This window comes from Talpa occidentalis, unplaced genomic scaffold (assembly GCF_014898055.3).
Source record: "Talpa occidentalis isolate TD23 unplaced genomic scaffold, MPIMG_talOcc4v2.1 talOcc4.10, whole genome shotgun sequence".
In the NCBI taxonomy this organism is placed as follows: Eukaryota; Metazoa; Chordata; class Mammalia; order Eulipotyphla; family Talpidae; genus Talpa; species Talpa occidentalis.
Window position 1 is genome coordinate 53,985,517 of NW_023600993.1, and position 10,855 is coordinate 53,996,371.

General features: G+C 49.3%; 1 long non-coding RNA gene across 1 annotated transcript; it reads right to left on the minus strand.

Annotated features, from left to right (window-relative positions):
- Nucleotides 1-3,237: 3,237 nt before the first annotated feature.
- LOC119253092 (uncharacterized) lies at nt 3,238-10,412 on the minus strand. The gene is made up of 3 exons (XR_005126986.2): nt 10,157-10,412; nt 9,581-9,778; nt 3,238-3,655 (listed from the first exon to the last, which is right to left on the minus strand). It is a non-coding gene; the product is annotated as an uncharacterized LOC119253092 (long non-coding RNA).
- Between the last annotated feature and the right edge of the window lie 443 nt (nt 10,413-10,855).

The following is a 10,855-nucleotide window of genomic DNA, read 5'->3' on the forward strand; positions in this document are numbered from 1 at the left end:
GACACACAGGAAGCCATTTATCTCTCTCTGCTCTCCCTGAAGCCCTGCCTGCTTGGCAGTAGCCACCACTTAGATTCCTTAGGAACCCGAGGCCTCTGTCTTGTCTGCATGTGGCTCTCAGTGGGGACTCCTCAAAGCAAATCCAAAGAGCTTACCCTGCCCTGCAGGCAGCCTGCTCCTCAAACTGGCAGGGTCAGAGAGTCTCATGCACCAGTTCACCCACTCCCAGGCCCTGAGCCGCCCTTGGTCTCACCCCCTGTTGGTTGATCCTGGAGGGGAACTCCGGGAAGAGGGACAAGCAGGCTGTTGCAGAAAATGCTCTAAAGTGGCCATGGAAACCTCTCCCACACTTCTTATTATGTAATCTCCCCCCCCCCGCCCCCGCAATCAAGGACAAGAGATCACCTGTCTCCCCTTGACCTGGATGGTAAGGTGGAAGCAACTCTTGAGGCGAGGTCAAAAGGTGAGCCAGCTTCCACCTCTTCTCCCTCCTGGGACTCTGGTTGTCAGAACCCAGCCCCACACTGAGGAAGCAGGGCCCTTGAGAAGCCAGCACAGATGTCTGGCTGGCAGCCCGACCCAAGCCTCAGCCCACAGCCAGCGCCACCGCAGACGTGGCGTTAAAGAGCCTCCAGATGACTCTGGGCCGGCCACCATCCGGATGTCAGGGAGGCCTGACAGCCAACTCCGGAACCCATGAGAGGTGATCATCATAATGAGGTAGTGGTTGTTCCACACCAAAATGTTCAGGTGGTTTCTGTGCCAGCCACAGACAACTGGTACACGGGTCCTGAAAGTGGGCCCGAAGGCTTTGGGGCAGGGAATTCTGGGGTCCCTGGGCCTTGAAGAGGGCGTGTGTGCCCTAGGAGGTAACTCTCCTGGTCCAGCAGTCCCTGGTCATGGAAGGGGACAGCTGGAGGAATGCCCAAGTAGGGCCCTCAAATCTGAGGCCCAAACAGAGCCCTGGCAGGATCTGAAGGGTCCACTGCCCCCAGGCGTACACCCCGGAAGCCACTCAGGGATGACAGTGCTAACATCTCACTCTGGCCTTCTCAGTGGAGGAAGTGGAGCCGAGGGTGAACAGCCCGTTTGTGGTGGGACTGGAGCTGCCACCCAAAGCCATGTTTGACTTGGCTCTCACTGTGGTTTTTTTAGAAAAGGAAAATGTTGCCAACATTTAAAAATTGAGGACTTCAAATAAAATCCTGTAGATGTATAAATATGTATTTTCCCCTGCCTATAGAAACAAATAGACTAAGATTTTTTCTTAAAAACCAGGCGAGCTGGCCCCACTGAGTCTACATTTCCTTGTGGCCACAACTAGGCAGAGCTGGGCATTAACGGGGCAGCAGGGGGAGAGAGGCTCCCTGTGCAGCACCCACAGTCCCCATCACATCCTGTCATCTTACGCTTCCTGGACTTCCCACATTGTGCTCACTGGGAGCATTTGGCTTTGGAATTCGCAAGTCTCCTTAGCTCGACAGCCACCAGAGCCCATCACTTACTAGCTATGTGACCTTGGGAAGTCACTTACTTTTTCTGCCTGTTTTCTAGTCTATAAAACTACCATACACCTACCTGGGAGCACTGGGGTGCTCCCAATAAAGTAAAATGCACGGAAAAGACTTTCCTAGTCTTTAGCATAGAATACTTTGTAAATAATTCAATTATCACAGGAGTTTTTGTTATTTGAGGTCTTGGGCCATATTCCCTAACCACCATGTCCCATGGCTCCCACTCAGCCCCCACAACTGTCTCCCAAGGCCCAACTCTGTAAATCCATCCCTGGGGCCAAGAGAGCCCCTGGACAGGAAGCTGCCCTGAGCTGCAACTTTTGTTTTCAAATGTGACTATTAGTATTGGGCCAACCTGGGTGTGCTGGGTACAGAAGGAGCATGCAGGAGCCCCAGCAGGGAGTCTGCCAGAAGCCCAGCAGAAGGACCACCCCCAGTTATTCACAGGACCTGGGGGCTAGGGAGAACTCAGTTGGTCACTTTTGCGCCTCTTTCTGCACCCCAAGACCAGAAAGGATTGATCTTTACCAGACCCCAGGTCTATGATCGCTGTGGAATAAGAGCTGATGCTGGGGCCAGGGTCCTATTTTTGAGAGCAACCACCCCAGAGTGGGGGGACAGAGGAACTAAGGTTTTCCTCAGGAAGAGCAAGCCCAGGAGGGTGGCATCAGCTTCTACAACTCAAGCTGAGTAACTTACTTCAGCTGCATTTTGCTGGTGATTTCGTGCAAAAGCAAACAACCTAAAGGCCAAGTTGGGCTTCAGATCAGGCTGCTGACATTCAGCTATGTCATCCTGGACACAACCAGCAACCCACCCCAGCTACTTAAATCTGTTGAGTGCAGATGGGGAGGGTTATTGGCATATCTGGGCCTCTAGAAGAACAATCTTGCTTTCTCATCTTCCCTAAAAATAGCGCAACTTCAACAAAATTCCCAAGTACCTGGTCTACTAGGGAGGTGTGGTTACACAGGACAGTGGCCTCTGGGCTCAGTGAGACTTGGGTTTGCTTCTCGGCTCTGCCACTTACCAGCTGTGTGATCTTGGGCAAGCTTCTTAACTCCTCTGTGCCTCAGTTTCCTTATCTGTAAAATGGTGATAACAGTATCTCATATGAATGCTTTGAGGAAGAAATGAGTGACTTTCCCTGTCCCTTCGCAAAGGGAAGGTGCACCTGTTTGTACCAGGTGGGCAGAGCTTTGTGCCTGGCACATCATGCACCACTGACCAGCTTGGGGAGGATCAGCCTGTGCCTGTGCTGATTAAATCACAACCACCCCCCCCAGCACGCTGCCATGGCTGCTGAATTACTGAGCAGAAGTTAAAACAGAATGGGCCTTCAGCCCTCACCTGATGGGGAAGATTCCTTAGTAAAGTGTGGGATGGAGCAGCTGCCACTGGAGGGGGCATCCCGGGGTGGTGGTGAGCAGTTTCTCAGCAGGTCTCTCCCCTGCAGGTATGCAGCGCTGCAGGCTGAAACTCATTTGCCATAATCACGGCTGGGTATGAGGATCCTCATGGCCCCAACCCTTCCATGGAGCCACTCCCTTGCCCTAACTCCACACGGCCTCTACCACAACTCACCACAGCCGTGATGAACTTCTGCTGGGGAAAAAGTACTTCTCCACGCAGCTCACTGCCAAGCCAGGCAAGTACTCCAACTCGACAGAATTATCAGCACGGCGCTAACAGTGACAGATGAACTGAGAGACGAGTGGGGACAGCGAGCAAACAGATGTATTTCCCAGCTCTAAGATTCCATCTGGACTTCCCCCCAACAAAAGACATATTTTTCTGCAGAGGTGTCCATAGACCTGTGTGTTAGTCCACTTTCTTCTCCCCTCCCCCCACAAAAAAAATAAATTTGGGGAGTGACCAAGTTAGGAGCAGGAACCCAAGTGGACCTGGGCATCTTCCTACCCAAGGAGACCCGCATGACCCCAGCCAGAGGCTGCTGGAGGATCAGGGAAAAAAGAGGCTGAAAAATGCAGTTCTTTGGTGAAACAAGATTGCTGTCTGCAGGGTGAATGGAAAACAGTCCACTTCAATCCAGTGGGAATGACTCTCTCTCCAGGCATTCTGTCTTCTGGGACCCCCAGCAGCCAGTTAGGGATTGGAACTGTTCACCCCAGCTGCAGGTCCTGTGGGGGAAAGATTCCCAAATGATCAACCAGAAGGTTCTCACATAAATGATCTATGGTCTCAGATAGGCCAGGGGGTGCCCACGCAGGGGAAACTAGAGGTCCTGTCCCCCTGGAGCTGTCTCTCTGCACAGAGGTGGCCCAGTCCCCCATTGGTACCTCGTGGAGCTGCTAAATAACTTTACCGCTCACTGCCTAAACAGTCCCATCCATCAAGCAGGACTCAAGACACTCTTACCAAGTGGTATTCATATGTCTGCAGTAGAGTATCTCAGTAGGCTAGCACCTGGGAGCTGAATGCTGGATCAAAGGGCATGTCATTAAATATTTTGAAAAATATTGAACACTCCCAGCATTCACTCTTGTGTCAAAACACTTTTATTCCATAACAACCTTGAAATTTCAACTGCACAAAAAAACATCTATTTTCTAGCTTACTTGCCTGCAGCTTAGCCGGGGTTGGCTTATCCAGGCTTGGCCACAGCCCTTCTCAAACCACTAGCTCCTTGGGAAATGTTATTCTCATGGTAATGGCAGGAACACAAGAGGAACAAGTAGAGCCTCAAAACTGGCCACTTCCAACCCACTCACTAGCCCCATTCCATCAGGAAGGCAAGCCCCAAGCCAGTCAGTGGGATAGGGAGGCCCGCTGCTCACGCCAAGTCTGGAACAGCGATCCAGACTATACAACTCTGTGTCATGTGTCTGCGTGCATGTGTGTGTGCTTACCTTCACACTCGTATATACAAGAATATACTTCAACAGTTTGTGCTACTGAAACCTACAGAAAGCCCAAATATTCATCAACAGGAGTGAATACAAAAGACACACCTCATGGATACAGGAAATTCAGTGCAGTTAATAAAAAGAATGGGGATTGTCTCCATGAAAATGAAAGCATGGAAAGATTCCTCAAGGCATGCTAAGTAAGCGAGCTACAGAGGAATATAAGCAGCATGATCCCTTTAGGGGAATAAACACCCCTTGTTGTGTGCCTGTGTGTATATGTGTATACATATGTACATGTGTTTATATGGGTACATGCATGTATGTGTATATGTGTGTCTGTATGTGCACATATGTATGTGTGTAAATACGTGTCTATATAAAGGAATGTTTATATTGTATATGAAATTCTTTTTTTACATTAGAATACCGGAAGATAAAAATCAGAAAATAACATTATTAGGTGCTTGAGACCTTATTCAATACAAATGTTCTAGGAACTCAGGAAGGCTTCTCCAAAACCAGAGCTGCATGCCCTCCCCAGCCATGCACACATCTGTCCCAAAGACACTTTGGGAGACAGACTCACATGAGAGACCAGGGGCAGGAAAGGAGTGCTTCTACTGTGAGCTGGACTTCTGCCCAGGCAGCAGAGGCCTCGAGCAGGTAACAGCTGACGCATGAGGCCAGCAGTCCTCATGCTTCTCCAGCCGTTGAGCCCTGGCCTCTGTCCAGCTGTCTGCTGGCCTGGTAAGACCAGAGTGTCAAAGAGCCCCTGAAGCAGACAGGAGAGAGGCCAGGATGTCCACAAGGCCCTGAACAACAGGAGCAGCCCAGCTGGCAGTCCAGTCCCAGATAGCAAGATACTATGCCTGTGCAAGAGCCCCTGCCCGGGAAACCGGGGGCCCTGCTGGCCTCCCTCCTCTTGGGGGAGGGGCAGCAGAGACAGGAGGCAGGGACAGTGTTATCACTATAATCATAACCATTTCCTCCAGACCTCTATACCTGCTCCGTCCCGTATGGCAGCCACTATCCCCATGAGTCTATTTCAATTTAATTTTAAATTAAATTAAATAATAAAAGCTCCAGCTGTTCAGCTACACAAACATTTCACATATTCACTAGGCACCTGTGGCTGGTGGTTACCGTGATGGTGGCCCAGAGAACACACCATCCACGTGGGGAATTCTGCGGGCAGTGCTTTGTTCTGCTTAGGGCTTTGACTCCAATGTGAAGTGATGGTGTCATCCAGGCCCCGCACTGGACACAGAACTTGGAAGTGGGAGCGATGAATCCCTCTTCTATTCTGACATCTTTAACACTCACTTTTGAAACTGTCTGTGATTTGCAATACCCTGGGAGGCCCCTGTAAGATGTCTGACCGAGCAGACTAGGGCAAATTGTCTCACATGGGTGGTATGTTCAGGACCCATTCTCTTATAGGGGCAGTCCTAGAAGAGCAAAGAAACCTCCATCTGCCTCCTCTTCCTTGTCCCTTGTAAGGAAAGTGGAACTTTTTAGTACAGGAAGATGGCTTCCAAACCGAAAGAAGTCTGGCTTCTGCCCCCACCATTGCACAGCATATTATTACAATCCTTGTGCAATCTCTGGGACCAAATTTCTGCTCTCAAACTCATGCTTCCGCCCACCCCACCTCTGCCATGATGTCACACTCTGATACCCTTCCTGCTTAGAACCCAGCCTCTGGTCAGACAGCAGCCCTGTGACTCCATCCCCCACAAAGCTTGTCCCAGGCCCTTTCCCTCATTACTCTTCTCCAGAAGTTGTCAATTGATTGCCCAGCTGATGGGCTGAATCTAGCCATAGATGCAGATTACTTGGCCCATGCAGCATTTTTGCAAAATTTGAGTAAACTGTCCCACCAAAACAGGAAATTTCACATAAAAATCTAGATTCTGGCTTCCCTAGGCAAACCCGAAGCTCTTACAAGCCCATGCCTATCTTCCAAAATGGGAATAATCCAGTGAAAATCAAGCGAGTTTCCATTTTCTTCCAGCAGTGGTATACTGGTACTTCCGTTTGCCACAGACCCCACTGCTCCCGAATGTCACCTAACTGAGCCTGAGTCCTGTGGGCATTGGAGTGGGGAACCCTGTTTTCATTGTTTCTCTCTATTCTCATTGTTCTCTTTACTCTCCATCTCCATTTCCCAAGCATTCTGCCCTTACAGACCTCTGGGGGGTTCCAGGGTTCTTCCATGCTGGACTTTCACCACACCTCCAGACTCCATGTCTGTCTGTGACCTAGATCTCCTGTGGGTATCCCGGCAGCACTTCCACCTTATGCATTACCCCAATGCCATCTCCCCTCCCTCCACAGACCACTCCCCCACCAAATCTCAAGAATGGACCACAGCTCACACCGCTCAAGTTCATTGCCTCTCAACCTTTGCTGCATTGTCCTTCTTCACCTGAAGTAACTGGCCTCCTGATAATAGCAGCCAACAGTTATTCCTTCACTCAGCAAGTATTTTTTTGAGCACCTACGTGCTGGGCCCTATCCTGGGGCAAGGACCAAAGCAAACAAAAACCTCTATACCTGTTAGTTTACATTGTAATGGAGGAAGTCATAGTAAACAAGGTGAACAAGAAAGAAGATATTAGTGCTTTAGATGGTAGCAAGGAACCCTGTGGGTGAGTAAATCAAGTCGGGTGAGCATCGCAGGAAAGGAGTCAGGGAGGTATTTGATGGGGAGGTAGTTGCAGATCCATTTGCAGTGCACCAAATAGACATGTTAGATGCAGGACGTGAGAGAAGGAGAGCAACCAAGGGCGTGATGGCAAGGTTATGGCTGAGGTTCTGTTGAGGAGAGTTGCCATTAACTAAGATGGTCAACTTAATATGTTCCAAGCATGACACACAATGCTTCACTTGAATTACTTAATTGACTCTCCCCCAACTCCACAAGGTTGAGCCTAGTGCCCTGTCAGTCCATGCAGTGGGTAGATAAAATTAATGGGCAAAACTATGAAGGCAAGTCTGACTTACTTTACTGGTCAAATGTGTGGCTTCTTAGCTCAAATATTGGTTGCACCATTTTCCTGCTACCCTGTCTGGGACAGTTGATTTCATCATTGCTCCAGTTATGGCAGCAGAACAAGCCACCCCACTCCTCACAAGTCATATGAATATTATCGCTCATGGTCCTGGGGATGGCAGGCCTCAGTCGGACAGTTTTCCCTCGGAGCCCTTTGTGCAACTACAGTCAGGCTGGGATGGGGTCACCACCGTGACTTCCTCACGAGAGTGTCTGGTGCCACAGCTAGGCAGACTCAAACTGATAGCACTAGGACAGCTGGGATTCCCTGAGGCTCTCTCTGCCCTTGTGTGTCTCCCACTTGGGATCTGCAGCACATGGCTTCCAGGCAGCCCGACTGTCAGGGAGATGCAGGCCTCCAAAGGCACAGGTCCCGAGAGAGACAGTGCCAGGAGAATGCTACACCACTATCCCGATCCAACCTCAGAAGTCACAGGGGACATCTCGACCTCATTGTATTCTGCAGAATCAAGTTGCTAATCTCAGTCCATATTCTAGGGACAGGGAATTAAACTCACATCTTCAATAATTTGAAGACGTTTTTAAACCACTACAACAACTTTTGACCCTCAGTTCCTCACCTGTACAGTAAGAAAGATGACAAAAAATGACAGTTGGCCTCAAAGGGTTATTACAAGGATGAAATGAGATAATTTAGGTAAAGCATTTATTTATATAGCATTCTATATATAGTGTGTACACACACACACGCACACACACACACAATTAGTCATTTCATTTAAATCAAAATGAAGTAATTTTCTAGTTAATAACCTGCTTTTCCCAGATCGTCAGACATCCATCTAAGTTTTGGCTCAGATGTTCTAGATTCTTTGAAGGTACCAGCCAGTCCAGAAGGAGCTCCCAGCTGAGCTGCACCTGGCTCAGCTTGGGCGTCCGGCCCTCCAGGTTCTGATCCACACCTGGCACATCGAGTTTAATTCACTGCTGCTTTGTTAGTGAAATCAATTGCCAAGCACAGGTCTCCAGCTTTCAGCCAAGTTCCGTACCCCTCCCAACCACTCCCATCCTCCATCTCCTCCCAAAAACCATGTCAAAAGAGGTAAAATAACAAGTCATTAGAACCAGTGCTTGAGGATCCTGACAAATAGCAAGCCCCCATCTTGCAGCTGGGAGACATTCTGACATTTGAAACAGGTCCTCAGTCCGCTCCTATGCTTTGCTGCATCACCTCTCTGGCTTCCTGAGCCCTAGCAGGTGGCAGAGAATCCCCAGACTGCCCTGCTGAGACAATCTCCATGTGCCCTAGGGTTCTCTGAATAGCTCACTCTTTGTTTCCTATCTAGCAGAAGTGGGATCACACAGAGTACCCCAGTACCAAAGTCATGGTCCTGCTTACCACCTGCCAAACCTCCAACCTGCTTATCTACCCAGCCATCCACCAATCCAGCCACCTAGTTCTCCAATTATTCACCCATCCATTCATCTACCCATCTATCCATCTACTCATCTATCCATGTAGCCACCCACCCACTCATTCTTTCATCTATTTGCCCATCCATCCATCTATACACCAACCTCCCTGTCCACCCATTCCAACATCCAACCAACTATCCATCCATTTACCAGCCCAACCCTTTCTACCCATCATACCATTCATCTTCTTAATCAGGCAATAGACATTTAATAGGAATCTACTAGTCATTCATGTATTCATTCATTTATCCAGCAAGCATCTATTAGCTGCTACTATTAATTGGTTCAAGAAACCAACATATGTAGAGAATTTAATATCTCATTCATTTGTGCAGCAATGAGTACCTTCTGTTTATGCATTCACTTAATAGTGGTTGGGCAGCCATCATTTATTCATTCATTCAACAAACATTTGTACAACTACTACTCAGTCAGCCAGCAAGTTAGAGTTGATTGAGCACTACTAATGATCATGATCATTGTTCTAGGCACTCGGGGCACTGTGATGATTAGGATAAATTGCATATCTTTAAGCAACAGTCTAATCAAGAAAACAGACTCATCAATATATCACTGTTTCTGCAGGAAACAGGACATCACTGAAGATACCCATGAAATGTGGATGGGCTCTAAGAAGGCATACAAAATCCAGCCTGGAAGTTTTAGGAAGGCTTCCTGAAGGAGTCACATGAGCTCTAACTCACCTGTGGGTCACCTTAAATCCCAGCTGTCTTCTAGCTCTGTGAATTCCATCTGAATGTCAGTTTTCTGGAGAAAATAGTGATTGCCACATAGAATTGTGAAGAGCGAGGCATATGTGGTTGGTTATTGATCAAAGTGTTGTTCTTGCTCCTTACAGTTAAAGCATGGCTTCTCCTTAGCCAAGAAGAAGCAGGAAAGACCTGGAGCCAAGACCCAGAAGCCAGAAAGTCTTATTGAGCACAGAGTAGGGCATGGCGACTAAAAGGAACATAAGGTTGCTTCAAGAAGCAGTGAGAGAAGGAAGGAACTGGGGAAAATATGGGTCGAGGAGCACAGACCAGAATAGAGTGGGAACTATCTGGAAAGGGAAACTCTTGGGCCCAATCCCAGCCCTATAGGATGAGTAACCTGCAATGTTCACAAGTGCTCCAGGTGACTGTGATACACCCAAGTTTGGGTGTCTTGAGACTGGTCTCTGGGAGTTATATTGCAGGGAGGAGGGTGGGAGGGACCCAGCCAGGTTTCCACGAAGAGTTGTTTGTCAACAGATTTGTTTTCCTGACCAAATAATAAAATACCATTAGTTGCAAGTTGTTGACAGGGGAACAGGGAGCCAGGAGTGTAGGTAGCCGAGACGAAAATCCAGCTCTCCCGCCAGGTCCCATGGAAGGGTTGGGGACAGAGGTCCAGGTGAGGAAGGCTTGCTGTGAAACCCTGGCCTCCGGAAGACAAGGGGGAGCTTCTGGAACAGAGCCGAGGGTACCAAGCCAGGGAGCTGCCAGTTCTGGGGCTCGGCCGCCCCCATGTCCCCAGCCTCCGCTTGTCACACACGGATGTCACAGGAAACAATGTGCCTTTGCTAGCCGCCCTGGCTGCGTGGGTGGAGGCCTGGCGTCAGGCATCACAATGATTCTCATTTCCTAGGAAACAGGGAGTTGCAATGGTACCTTTGCTGGGAGCCTCCGCATTTGGAGCAGTCATGTGACACTGGAAGCTATTTTTAGCCTCCCTGGCCCTGTGTTGTAGGAAGAATGATTTGATGAAAATACTAAACTCATTAAAGCCTGGGGGATGGGGAGGGAGGAGGGGCTGCCAGAGCTGGGAGGCTGCAGCCTCCAAGATTCAGTCCCTGCTGTGCTGCAGCTCAGAGGTAAGGACAGCTGTGAGCTGGCCCTTCCCTGGGGTCTGAACCCAGGGGAGCAGGTGGGGGCAGAGACTGAGGACTCCCTGACCTGGTATTGCTGTTTCCTTCTATAGGTCGGGCACTGTGCTTGAGG